The sequence below is a fragment of the Coregonus lavaretus genome (genome assembly GCF_964263955.1).
Source record: "Coregonus lavaretus genome assembly, chromosome: 2".
Taxonomy (NCBI): Eukaryota; Metazoa; Chordata; class Actinopteri; order Salmoniformes; family Salmonidae; genus Coregonus; species Coregonus lavaretus.
In genome coordinates, this window is record NC_139989.1 from 16,634,736 (window position 1) to 16,648,888 (window position 14,153).

The following is a 14,153-nucleotide window of genomic DNA, read 5'->3' on the forward strand; positions in this document are numbered from 1 at the left end:
ATTTCTTCCACTTTACCAGTGAAATAGTCATTGAAATGAATGGCAATATCGAAAGGTGTTGTTATAAATGACCCATCAACTTCAATGAACGATGGAGATTCATTGGGTTTTCTGCCCATGATATCATTTCTTTGTTTATTTAAACAAATAAATAGATATCACTTGATTCACACACATGCACATGCACAGAGTGTAGAAACATCTTATTGTTTGCTTAATTAATATATCCAATGCTTGGGTTTCAGGGACAGGGAGATGGAGAAGACCTTTGAGGTGGTGAAGCACAAGAACCGTGGCCGAGAGGAAGGAGGCAGTGGGGCTTCCCTTCAGCAGTTGGAGCTTGGTAGTGGCACATTTATGACATGAGTGAGACCACAGATTATTTTCTTCCCAACATTCTTTATTGGTCTCCTTTCGTTGTCTCCTCAACTTCATGACTACTGACCACAAAGAACTTGACAGGTATAGTGTAGGTCCTTTCCCCCATCAGTATCCATAAGAAAGAGGAGGCAAAACCTTGTTTATACCTGGCTCTATCATGCATCCTGTGCAGGGCCAGCCCTAGGCATAAGCGACCGTTTAAGGCCCTGCGGCCACTAGGGCAAAAAAATGTGGCTGCCTGTGTAAACATGGACTACTCGTCTACACGTGTTTAAAAATGTGGGCACAATCAGAATGTGGACAAGATCTGGACAAAGGATGCATGTTAGAACTAGGTATAAACAGGGCTAAAGAGAAGAAACCAATTAGGAGTATTGGGACCTAACCAAAAACTGCTACAGGTGCAAAAGCTTAGTAAATCTATCTGGCCCCTGTTAAAGTTTGCACCTGGTGCAAATCTGGCCCGATTAATATTGTAATTAATCTTTCAGCAATTATTTTCAAGAGTACCTGTAGTATTTATCTCCAAAATAAATTGCAAACCAAAATAAATCTGAGATCTGATATTTGAACCTTTGCTGATCAAATTCCCTTAAATCATTGATTGTTATTTATATACAGTAAGGGTATTGATTCCTGTAAATTTGTGTTTACCCACTTTCTGTATTTGGTAATCAACCAAAGCAAATATCACATTTGTACCTTTGGACTGAAGTATCTTGGCAGAACAAAACATTTTACTTGCAAGATGGGATCAAGTGTAAGCTATAGGACATTTATGAATGGGATGGATAACCCCACAGTGACCCATTTTCCCCTTACCTCAAAATTGACAGATGGTGTAGTTGGTCCACGTTCTATTTGACTGTGGATGTACGAACCATTGTCCAGACTCTGCACAAAACTTTGTGACTTGCTGATAAAACAAAATGTAGGATTAGACACATTTTGGAACACTGAGATTCAGTTTCCTGGACAGAGATGTTCAATGGAGATTCTCCATTAAAAGTGCCTTTTAGTCCAGGGCTAGGTTTAATCTGTGTCCGGAAAACTGGCCCCTGAAACTTGATGGCGTGTTAATAAGCTCTGCTCCCGTTTGAAGCTATAACATTTTACATTTACATTTTAGTCATTTAGCAGACGCTCTTATCCAGAGCGACTTACAGGAGCAATTAGGGTTAAGTGCCTTGCTCAAGGGCACATTAACGTCATTTAGCAGACGCTCTTAGCCAGAGCGACTCACAGATTGGTGCGTTCACCCTATAGCCAGTGGGATAACCACTTTACAATTTGGGGGGGGGGGGGGGGGTTAGAAGGAATACTTTATCCTATCCCAGGTATTCCTTAAAGAGGTGGGGTTTCAAATGTCTCCGGAAGGTGGTGAGTGACTCCGCTGTCCTGGCGTCGTGAGGGAGCTTGTTCCACCATTGGGGTGCCAGAGCAGCGAACAGTTTTGACTGGGCTGAGCGGGAGCTATGCTTCCGCAGAGGAAGGGGAGCCAGCAGGCCAGAGGTGGATGAACGCAATGCCCTCGTTTGGGTGTAGGGACTGATCAGAGCCTGAAGGTACAGAGGTGCCGTTCCCCTCACTGCTCCATAGGCAAGCACCATGGTCTTGTAGCGGATGCGAGCTTCAACTGGAAGCCAGTGGAGTGTGCGGAGGAGGGGGGTGACGTGAGAGAACTTGGGAAGGTTGAACACCAGACGGGCTGCGGCATTCTGGATGAGTTGTAGGGGTTTAATGGCACAGGCAGGGAGGCCAGCCAACAGCGAGTTGCAGTAGTCCAGACGGGAGATGACAAGTGCCTGGACCAGGACCTGCGCCGCTTCCTGTGTAAGGCAGGGTCGCACTCTCCGAATGTTGTAGAGCATGAACCTGCAGGAGCGGGTCACCGCCTTGATGTTGGCGGAGAACGACAGGGTGTTGTCCAGGGTCACGCCTAGGCTCTTCGCACTCTGGGAGGAGGACACAGCGGAGTTGTCAACCGTGATGGCGAGATCATGGAACGGGCAGTCCTTCCCCGGGAGGAAGAGCAGCTCCGTCTTGCCAGGGTTCAGCTTGAGGTGGTGATCCGTCATCCATACTGATATGTCTGCCAGACATGCAGAGATGCGATTCGCCACCTGGTTATCAGAAGGGGGAAAGGAGAAGATTAGTTGTGTATCGTCAGCGTAGCAATGATAGGAAAGGCCATGTGAGGATATGACAGAGCCAAGTGACTTGGTGTATAGGGAGAAAAGGAGAGGGCCTAGAACCGAGCCCTGGGGGACACCAGTGGTGAGAGCACGTGGTGCGGAGACAGCTTCCCGCCACGCCACTTGGTAGGAGCGACCGGTCAGGTAGGACGCAATCCAGGAGTGAGCCGCGCCGGAGATGCCCAGCTCGGAGAGGGTGGAGAGGAGGATCTGATGGTTCACAGTATCAAAGGCAGCAGACAGGTCTAGAAGGACAAGAGCAGAGGAGAGAGAGTTAGCTTTAGCAGTGCGGAGAGTCTCCGTGACACAGAGAAGAGCAGTCTCAGTTGAATGACCAGTCCTGAAACCTGATTGGTTTGGATCAAGAAGGTCATTCTGAGAGAGATAGCAAGAGAGTTGGCTAAAGACGGCACGCTCAATAGTTTTGGAAAGAAAAGAAAGAAGGGATACTGGTCTGTAGTTGTTGACATCAGTGGGGTCGAGTGTTGGTTTTTTGAGAAGGGGAGCAACTCTCGCTCTCTTGAAGACGGAAGGGACATGGCCAGCGGTCAAGGATGAGTTGATCAGCGAGGTGAGGTAGGGGAGAAGGTCACCGGAGATGGTCTGGAGAAGGGAGGAGGGGATGGGGTCAAGCGGGCAGGTTGTTGGGCGGCCTGCAGTCACAAGTCGCAGGATTTTATCTGGAGAGAGAGGGGAGAAAGAAGTCAAAGCATAGGGTAGGGCAGTGTGAGCAGGACCAGCAGTGTCATTAGACTTAACAAACGAGGATCGGATGTCGTCAACCTTCTTTTCAAAGTGGTTGACGAAGTCATCCACAGAGAGAGAGGAGGGGGGGGGGGGGGGATTCAGGAGGGAGGAAAATGTGGCAAAGAGCTTCCTAGGGTTAGAGGCAGATGCTTGGAATTTAGAGTGGTAGAAGGTGGCCTTAGCAGCAGAAACAGATGAAGAAAATGTAGAGAGGAGGGAGTGAAAAGATGCCAGGTCGGCAGGGAGTTTAGTTTTCTTCCATTTCCGCTCCGCTGCCCGGAGCTCTGTTCTGTGAGCTCGCAATGAGTCATCAAGCCACGGAGCTGGAGGGGAGGACCGAGCCGGCCGGGAGGATAGGGGACACAGAGAGTCAAAGGATGCAGAAAGGGAGGAGAGGAGGGTTGAGGAGGCAGAATCAGGAGATTGGAGGGAGAAGGATTGAGCAGAGGGAAGAGATGATAGGATGGAAGAGGAGAGAGTAGTGGGAGAGAGAGAGCGAAGGTTGCGGCGGCGCATTACCATCTGTGTAGGGGCAGAGTGAGTAGTGTGGGAGGAGAGTGAGAGAGAAAAGGAAACAAAGTAGTGGTCGGAGACATGGAGGGGAGTTGCAGTGAGATTAGTAGAGGAGCAGCATCTAGTGAAGATGAGGTCAAGCGTATTGCCTGCCTTGTGAGTAGGGGGGGACGGTGAGAGGGTGAGGTCAAAAGAGGAGAGGAGTGGAAAGAAGGAGGCAGAGAGAAATGAGTCAAATGTGGACATAGGGAGGTTGAAATCCCCCAAAACTGTGAGGGGTGAGCCATCCTCAGGGAAGGAACTTATCAAGGCGTCAAGCTCATTGATGAACTCTCCAAGGGAACCTGGAGGGCGATAGATGACAAGGATATTAAGCTTAAATGGGTTAGTGACTGTGACAGCATGGAATTCAAATGAGGAGATAGACAGATGGGTTAGGGGAAAAATTGAGAATGTCCACTTGGGAGAGATGAGGATTCCTGTACCACCACCCCTCTGACCAGATGCTCTCGGGGTATGCGAGAACACATGGTCAGACGAGGAGAGAGCAGTAGGAGTAGCAGTGTTTTCAGTGGTGATCCATGTTTCCGTCAGCGCCAGGAAGTCGAGGGACTGGAGGTTGGCATAGGCTGGGATGAAGTCAGCTTTGTTGGCAGCAGAACGGCAGTTCCAGAGGCTGCCTGCGACCTGGAACTCCACGTGGGTGGTGCGTGCAGGGACCACCAGGTTAGAGAGGCAGCAGCCACGCGGTGTGGTGCGTTTGTGTAGCCTGTGCAGAGAGGAGAGAACAGGGATAGGCAGAGGCATAGTTGACAGGCTGTAGCAAATGGCTACAAAAATGCAGAGGAGATCGGAATGAAATGGGCTAAGCATCTGGGAGCGGAGAGAGCAGGGCCTCCCTCACCAAAAACTTCTACCTCAGAAACTAAAATTGTTTCACTGAACCACCCGAACAAAAACTCTCCCAACTTCCGCCTTTAGAAATCAGAATTGTTGTGAACCACAGCGGTTCAATGTTTAAAGGAATAGACTCAACCCACTTTATTCAGCTAGCCAACTATGACACCATAGCCAACTAGCAAGCTAGCATCCAATAACAATAACACACCGTTTAGCACCAACACTTGGTCACAACAAACCACCAATAATGTGATAACACACTAAACAGATCATTCGTGTCTGTGTCAAGTTCCTTTCATGACGCAGCAATGATTAGACGTTGGCTAGCTAGGACAAGTATATTGTAGTTAGCTACTACAGTACAGCTAGCTGGTCGTGTTGGGGAGCTAGCAATGGCCACTGTGTTGACTTTGTTTGAAGAACGGCTAGCTAGCTAGCTTCGTGCTACAGCCGGCACGGCCGAGGACACTGCCAAGACACAGTAACTACCCACAACAACCCACGAAGCCTAGCTATGACGCCGTAGCTAACTTGCAAGCTAGCATCCATTAACACACAATTTAGCATCAATACTTGGTTACAACAAACTGCCAAGAGTGTGTTAGCACACTAAACAGATAATTCAAGTCCGTGTCTAGTTCCTTTCATAACGCATAACGCAGCAAAAAATTAAACGTTGGCTAGCACTACATTAACATTGGAACCAGCTCTCTAGCGTTGCTAATCGTTACCAGTAGCTACCCGCTAGCTAGCTAGCCTCGTGCTTCGATACTAACCTACAATTACCTACGGAAACCTACAATAACAACAATACTAACCTATAATAAATACAATACCTAACTACAGCTAACTACCTACCTACGATCTAATACATGGTTAAGCAAAAAATTAAACGTTGGCTAGGACTACATTAACATTGGAACCAGCTCTCCAGCGTTGCTAATCGTTACCAGTAGCTACCCGCTAGCTAGCTAGCCTCGTGCTTCGATACTAACCTACAATTACCTACGGAAACCTACAATAACAACAATACTAACCTATAATAAATACAATACCTAACCACAGCTAACTACCTACCTACGATCTAATACATGGTTAAGCTTTACTCAACACCATATGAGAAGCTAACCTCCTGCTTACCTCCAGCTAGAGAAAAACACGACCTCTCCCGACTCGTGATGCTGCCGACCAAAAAATAAAAGATATGCATATTTCAAATTCAAGTACATTACCAGACCAAATGACCTATTCTGGCCAAGTCTTACCAAATATGTTAAAGTCTGTGAAATAACCAGGGCAGTCCTGCCAGTTAAGTGTTCCAGCTGGAGTGCCATCCCAGGTCCGGTTACAGTGCAGACCTGAATCACCAACCAGATACCAGACACAACACTTATGAGGAGAGCTAGGCCCATACGACTTAAGACTAACTGTAATTATGTGAAAATATGACTGCTCACTGTAACAAGGTGGTGAAAAGATTGAAGTACAACATAATATTCTCGACAAGATTCTATTCTATCGTATTCTATTATGTGTATTCAATTCTTAGCCGTGTTCAGTTCACTGAGATAATAATCAAACTGTAGAGAACTATTATTCACTACCTGACTCATTGTAAGGTGGATCTCTATTCATCCTGTCAAAGCAATTGTGTTGCTCATCAAGGATCATATTCTGACTGATAGTGGGCTGAGACCCTGTGTCTACCAAGCCATGCAATGTCTCATTCTGGGGAAACACATGCATTATTAACAACATAGAGAAATACAAATTATTAGCCCATTCATCTCTCAACTGTGTCTTTTTTACTGTCTATTTTACTACTGTAAGTACTATAAGTTGCACACCAATACAAAACAGAGAGATGATCAGAGATTTGAGCCACACAACATTTACATTTACATTTACGTCATTTAGCAGACGCTCTTATCCAGAGCGACTTACAAATAGGTGCATTCACCTTATAGCCAGTGGGATAACCACTTTACAATGTTTTTTTTATTATTTTTTGGGGCGGGGGGGGGGGGGGGGGGGTTGGAGTAAAGGGGGGGGGGGGGGTAGAAGGATTACTTTATCCTATCCCAGGTATTCCTTAAAGAGGTGGAGGTAAACATTGATTCTTTGACTCAGGTTAATGAACTCCCTGATATCTATTTCTATAAGAGTATGTATACCCTTAGAGGCCATTGACACCAGACAAAGCGAATATCAAATGACTCCAAATACACTTTCTTCTGTTCTCTAACAAATCAATTAAACATTCTATAATATGAAATAATGTCTACGTTTGGCCTTTTTTTTGCACCCCCCCTATAATATCCTATAATTATTCCTTAGTGTTGTACTTGTCTTTCTTGCTCACTAACACTGACACTTGTCTCTTCTTATTAGCACTTGTTTTACTGCTGCTTTATTGAGGAAAGTTCTTACTTGCAATGACTGTGATCCATGGTTGTTTTATCTACAATGTACCTTAGTTGAATGCACTGACTGTAAGTCGCTCTGGATAATACCGTCTGCTAAATGACCAAAATGTAAATGTATGATCTTTACTGAAGTATCTTAATGGAACCAAAAAAATGTTAATGTGGAACTCAGTCTTTAAAAAGTGTTATCCATTGTCTTTTGTTTAATCAAAATTATCTTTGGATGAATGTATAAGAATTTATACCTAGCAGTTCTTTCAGCCTACATTGGTATTCACTCAAAGGAAATTATTTCTTACCGACAGCCATTGAGGTTTAGGCAGAGCCAGGACAACACCCAGAAGACTAAGCAGTATAGTTCCCCTCATCTTCACTTCAGTCTGTGATTGTGCTTTATTCAGAGACCACAGCAGAGATTGTTTAGTAGCTATCTCTACTGTCTCTGACCACAGCACTGATGTATTTTATAGAGATTTCTGGGCGTGTTCAAGATCTGCTGCCAACAGGTAAGCATGGCTGCTTTGACTGGGGTTACTCAACTCCCTGATATCTATTTATATAAGAGTAGGATTCTCGTAAGTTTGTGTTTACCCGGTTTCTTTATTTGGTTACCAATTTCTACCCTTTACCTGATGGACAAAATCTCCAAACACTGTTCAGTTGGACATTGCATTTCACCTTTGGAATGGGGATAGTACTTAAGGTCTATGGGATAGTACACTGGAATAGTAACCTAACCTGTGCCTGCCATTTGTAAATATTTTGGCATCACATTCAAAATGTATACACTCAATGTAGGAATACACATGTTCATATCTTGATATAAATACTTTATATTTTTACTACATGAAATTAAACAATTAACAAACAATTTTTATGAAATTGCCTAGAAAGAATATCCATTCTAGTCCGTGTCCTTAGCGAAACAACATTACGCGGTGGATTAAAGCATGACATTTGGTAAAACATTCCTCAGGTGATATGAAAACATCCAGAAGTGGTGCCCATTTCAAACTTAACAAGGAAACATATTATGCAAAGATTCCAAATGGCTTCCATAATAGATGGTATTTGACCATAAAAACTGTTATGCAACAGATGAAAGCATGAAATGTCCTACAAACATTCCTCAGATGATATGAAAACATCCTTGAAGGGGTACTCATTGCAAACTTAATCAGGAAGCAGAATTCAAAATGGCCACCAATGTAGACGGTAACAATAGTCCAGGAGCGTTTTCAGCAGGACACAATGTTATGTAGAAGAAACATGCTTCTCTGACAGAACAAGGAATCATGTCGGCTTTATTCATTACATTTCTATCTGCAACGTTCAACAACGTTTAGCAACTGAACATGGCCCTGTTTAAAAAAGCTTATTACGTGACATTGTCATAAAATAACATGAAATTAAGTAATAATACATCAACTGTATTCCTTAAGTCCTGATAAGTGGAGAAAATAAAATACTAAGGGCCCTGGTTCACATGTGCAATGGCATAAGGCAGTGCATGATAATCCAGCATCCTGGCATCAACACATCCGGGAACAGAGGGGCTCATTTTTGCAGCCATACCTCAGGAGTTCTCTGCAAGCTTTGGCAGCCTTTGGTAAGAGTGTCCACAAAGGTGTCCAGGAATAAACTGTTTTAGCCCATCCAAATCTTTCTAGTGAAGGTGCCGATTGGATAGTTTTCAGACTTGTTGACCAAATGCTTGTTTGGTACACTGCTTGGTTTGAATGTCGCAGGCTGTGTTGTGGGGATGTTCTCCTTTGAGAAATACCACTTGTAGATGAGAGCCTACCACAGCTTTATGGTTGGATAATCCTTGGTAAGATGGAAGAACAGCCAGGCAAGGAGGACAATGATGTCTGTATCCACTGTTTGAAGTGATAATGGTCTATACACCCTTTTGAAGGGCATCTTTAAATGAAGGTATACTCGTCTGCCTTTTCATGATCACATTCTGGCATTAATGTCAGAGAGCCTTTTGATGCCACACTCATCAGTTGTAACCTTGATATCTTTTCTATCTTCAAATTCATTGGTACACACACCTTCTGTGTCAACATTTTGAAAACCTCCTGTTTGTAGTAGAATTTATAAGAAAGTAAGAGAAATTACATGGAAGCTTAGTTGTCTCCCCAACTTTCTTTCAGATGCCTTTCTTTCAGACGGTTCTCTCTCGTTTAGTCTTTTAGGCCATCTTCTTTGTATCTTTCCCACACAATATCGATTTTATTGCAGTTTTTCAACTGGTAATTTACCCAAGTTTGGCCATATTCACCAAATGTGGAAACTTGGTGGGTAGGTAAGGATTGGACAACGACGGCTTCCGTCAATGATTTTGGCATCTAAAGAAGAGGGCTCAGGTGGGTAGGAATCGACAGCAATCAGGCCTAGCAGATCTGATTTTGGTTTGACAGGTTAAGAATTTTGTTATTTGAAAGGGCTGGATGACATGGTTTATTCTTATGAGAGAAAAACGTATCCAGGTTTCCATCTCGCAGCTTGCTTGCAATGTAATGCTGATTATTGCTTCTTCTCTTTTGTGAATGGCTTTGCCCTAGCATTTTTAAGCAGTGAATTTTGTGTTCCTATCCACAATGACTTCTGTGAGGTATTTCTGATATTGAGAAATGAAGTTTCTCAATGGTGCAGACAGTGCTAATGACATTGTGTGTATCCAAAACCAGAAGCTCTGGACATTTATCTAGGAATGGACTCCCAATGCTTAAGATTGTATTGCACAAGCTGGCCAATTGTTTTTTGAATGTTTGCTAGTGTGATGAACTTTACTTGTGTTGAAGATTTCATGTTAAAGTGGACTCTACATTCAAAAGCTGGGATTCAAAATCAACCAGTAGTCTAGCCTGCTCAGGTCCTGCTACTATCTCTGGAAGGCAGTGGGGTTCTCTGTTAGACCAATGGCTCCCCCTGTACCTTTTAACAGCTCATTGTTTTGCTCATAGGCATGCATGTTTGTTTTGTGTTTTTGGCAGGACCCAGAAGTCTGAAAATTATCTGATGATTAATGACTCTTTGACCAGCCAGTGTCTGTCGATTGGATTGGTGTGTTGACCCAGCCTTGTGCTTTAGGTAAATAAAAGTCTATGATCTAATTAGATCAGCGATCATCAGTCATGCTGGTGACAGGAGATTAGCATATGGGCCAAGCTTGTGAGGAGTGCATTCGGAAAGTATTCAGACCCCTTGACTTTTTCCACTTTGTTACATTACAGCCTTATTCTAAAATTGATTAAATTGTTTATTTCCCTCTCATGGTCTGAGAGTCCTTTAGGTGCCTTTTGGCAAACTCCAAGCGGGCAGTCATGTGCCTTTTACTGAGGAGTCAGAGTGACCATCCGGTTCTTGGTCACCTCCCTGACCAAGGCCCTTCTCCCCCGATTGCTCAGTTTGGCCGGGCGGCCAGCTCGGAAGAGTCTTAGTGGTTCCAAACTTCTTCCATTTAAGAATGATGGAGGCCACTGTGTTCTTGGGGACCTTCAATGCTGCAGGAATGTTTTGGTACCATTCCCCAGATCTGTGCCTCGACACAATCCTGTCTCGGAGCTCTACGGACAATTCCTTCGACCTCCTGGCTTGGTTTTTGCTCTGACAACTGTGGGACCTTATATTAACAGATGTGTGCCTTTCCAAATCATGTCCAATAAATTGAATTTACCACAGGTGGACTCCAATCAAGTTGTAGAAACATCTCAAGGATGATCAATGGAAACAGGATGCACCTGAGCTCAATTTCGAGTCTCATAGCAAAGGGTCTGAAAACTTATGTAAGTAAAGTATTTCTGTATTTTATTTTTAATAGATTTGCAAAAATGTCTAAAAAACAGTTTTTGCTTTGTCATTATGGGGTATTGTGTGTAGATTGATTTAATTTTATTTATTTAATCCAATTTAGAATAAGTCTGTAATGTAGCAAAATGTGGGAAAAGTGAAGTGGTCTGAATACTTTCCAAATGTACTGTAGATCACTTTATATAATCTGATCCATTTTATTTTCTTCTTTAAGCTATTAGGCCTGTGCTTTTTGCAATTTTCTTTAATAAAAGGTAGGCCTATGGCATACACTCTCATACCCCCTCAATTCAAGTCTTGGTTTTAACTTAACAGCCCTTCACTGACAAGGGGATAGGCTATTTAAAGAGTGCATGGTGGGTGGAGGAATTGACCTACAAATCTATGGATATAGCATTTCGTCTGTCAAACAGGTAGGCCTACCTCTTATTTATTAAATAGGAAGAAATAGGCTCCAACACAAAGCTCTCTTGTTGTTAAAATTAAAAATGTTGAACTTAATTATGCCTATTCGAATTAGCCTACTTTCAGCACCATTTCCGATTGTTTGTGCTGCGGCTGCTGCTTCAAGTTTCAGCACCACAATGTAAGTTACTCGAATCTGGCTTATTGTGAGGTCAATAACTCTGATAAATACATAATGGGCATGAAACATACTGTTTTTATTAAAATCAATTATAGTAGTAGCTAGGGCTGTGGCGGTCATGAAATTTAGTCCGGCAGTTATTTGCTTGACAATCACCGGCTGTCTCAGGGTAATTTACCATTAATTAACATAAACACATTTCAAATCTCCTGGCTTCCACGCATAGCCTACCATCCACTGATGCAGACCTTTGGAACATCTACATTTGAAAAAAATCTAATAAATCCATGTAATACAGCCTACACCATCACAATAAATCCATTATTTATTTTAGACAGGTCTAAACATGATATGAAGAAAATGTAGTCTATTTCAGAAGAACAGAATCACATACTATGAGTTGTCCTTATGTTAGTCCCTGATCTGGCTTTGCCACATGGCTGTGGGCTACACTAGTTAATTTAGCAGACAACATTTGCTTAGAATTCTGTGGCATTATTTTATATTATTTTATAGTATGAAGAATACAATTGAACATAGTTCAATAAAATAGTGGGCACATGCGGCTATTATGTTGAGCGGTTAACAAAGACACAGCTACTCCTATATGCTTAATTTAGAGTTATTTATGTAACTGTAGTTGTGATACAAACATTGGGCTATATGTTTTGATTTTTAATGCATTCTAAGGCTGCATGATGCAACTCTAATGATGATTTGAAAAAAGTCGCATGAAAGGCATGAGCTCTGCTTTGTTTTTTGCGCAGGCTGTACACACTTCATCAGTCTCTCATTCACAATTTGACAAGCACTTGATATTGCCTGGAATTTCCTGGCGGCATCCCCTTTGTGTGGCTGTAATGCCCTCTAAAAAAAAATCTATGTTTTTTGTGGCCAGTGGCCGTTGTGCCCTTGGGCTGAATATAATACTTATAATTCCCTTCTCCCGGCTGCGTGCTCGAAGCACCTCTCACTCACATGGCTCTCCGTCACGTGATCAGGTCTTTCTCACAGGCTACAAGTGAAGACAGACACATTGGGGACGCAACTGCGCGAGTCCTTATCCAATTCAGGGGCGCATATTGAAGATCTAGGAAGAACTCGAAGCAGGGGAAAAAAAGACATGTCCTCTATGCACTTAAATAGCAAATGGAGGATGCTTTTCCCGTGGTTCATCTTCATGCCAGCCAGGTAGGCTATACTCCTGTTGTAACGATAAGCAATGTGCTTAATATTAGGAAAGTTGAGAAGCCTATAGAAAGCTGATGGGATCCTCCTCTTTTTAATAGAAGCCATCACTCTGTTTTCTCACACAATTGCATTGCCTATAGAAATGTTGCGCAACATGAGCTCATGGCCTCTCATGAAGTGTTTGATCAGATTTCCGATTACATTAGCATTGATGTCAGAGTGATTAGAGGGACAATAGAGTGCTGAGTACCAGGCGGTTAGCAAGTTTGGTAGGCTACTAATGACCATCAGCAGCATCAGAGCTAGGAGAAGCCTAATTACCGTGACTAAACGGTCACGTGGAATTTGACTGCCGTCATGACTCATGACCGCCGGTGAGGCAGTAATAAGGTCACCGTAACAGGCCTAGTAGTAGCAAGCTATCAAAGTTGAGTCCTCTTTCTCATCTTCGCGCTCTCCTTCTCAAACTAAATAGAACATAGGCTATAGGCTAGTCTGCACGCAAGGTAGTGCATTTTCTGGACTAGGCCTAATCAAAAATTATTTTAGGAAGAAACCTTTGACTCTCCTGAACTGCCACCATAGGCCTACACAGCACAGCCATTGGTCAGGCAGCGCACAAAAACGTTTTTGATCAGCAAATGCAGAGCAGGGTTGGAATAACCATTGCAGTGTGTAATGCAGCCTAGTTTTACTTAGACCATCCCAGCAGCTAGCTCAGAATTATAACTTTGCTCAGTGCTTCTCCGAGCATGCACTTTGTAGCCTATAGCCTATTGATCATTTGATTGAGATCACACTAAATAGCCTATAGGCACACTTGATATTGGGCACCCAGCTGAGAATCAGAGATGAGAGGCAGCATCGGGCACAAATCAATATACAGCCTAATAAGCAACTAATTCTAAAATGTCATCAATTACAAATGACATGACCCTCCCCTGGACTAGATTTTAAAATGACTAAACCCTCCCCTTGACTGAAATTGAAAAAGCATGTCTCTCCTCCATTTTCCTCCAGGTAACCATTCTGTAAATTTGATCCATCCCTAAACCTAAAGGGCTCAGGTGGGAGGTGCATTTACTCTATGGTCATTATAGCCTAGATAGCTGATAGAAGTGGTCAATAGCAACAAAACAAAAAAACTGGCCAATAACTAGAATAGTAGAGCAAAACAAAAAAAGAGCTGGCAAGAAAAGAGACCATCACTAACAATTCGAAACAAAACACAGAAACCAACCAAGGACATCAATAACGGAAAAACATGAACTGACAGTAATACCAAAAATCGAGAATAACACAAGATAACAACGAAAATAGTAAGGTCTTCCCTTCAGATTAAATAATTCAATCCATGCAATCAATTTCATCATCCATAGCCTGCCTACATTAGGG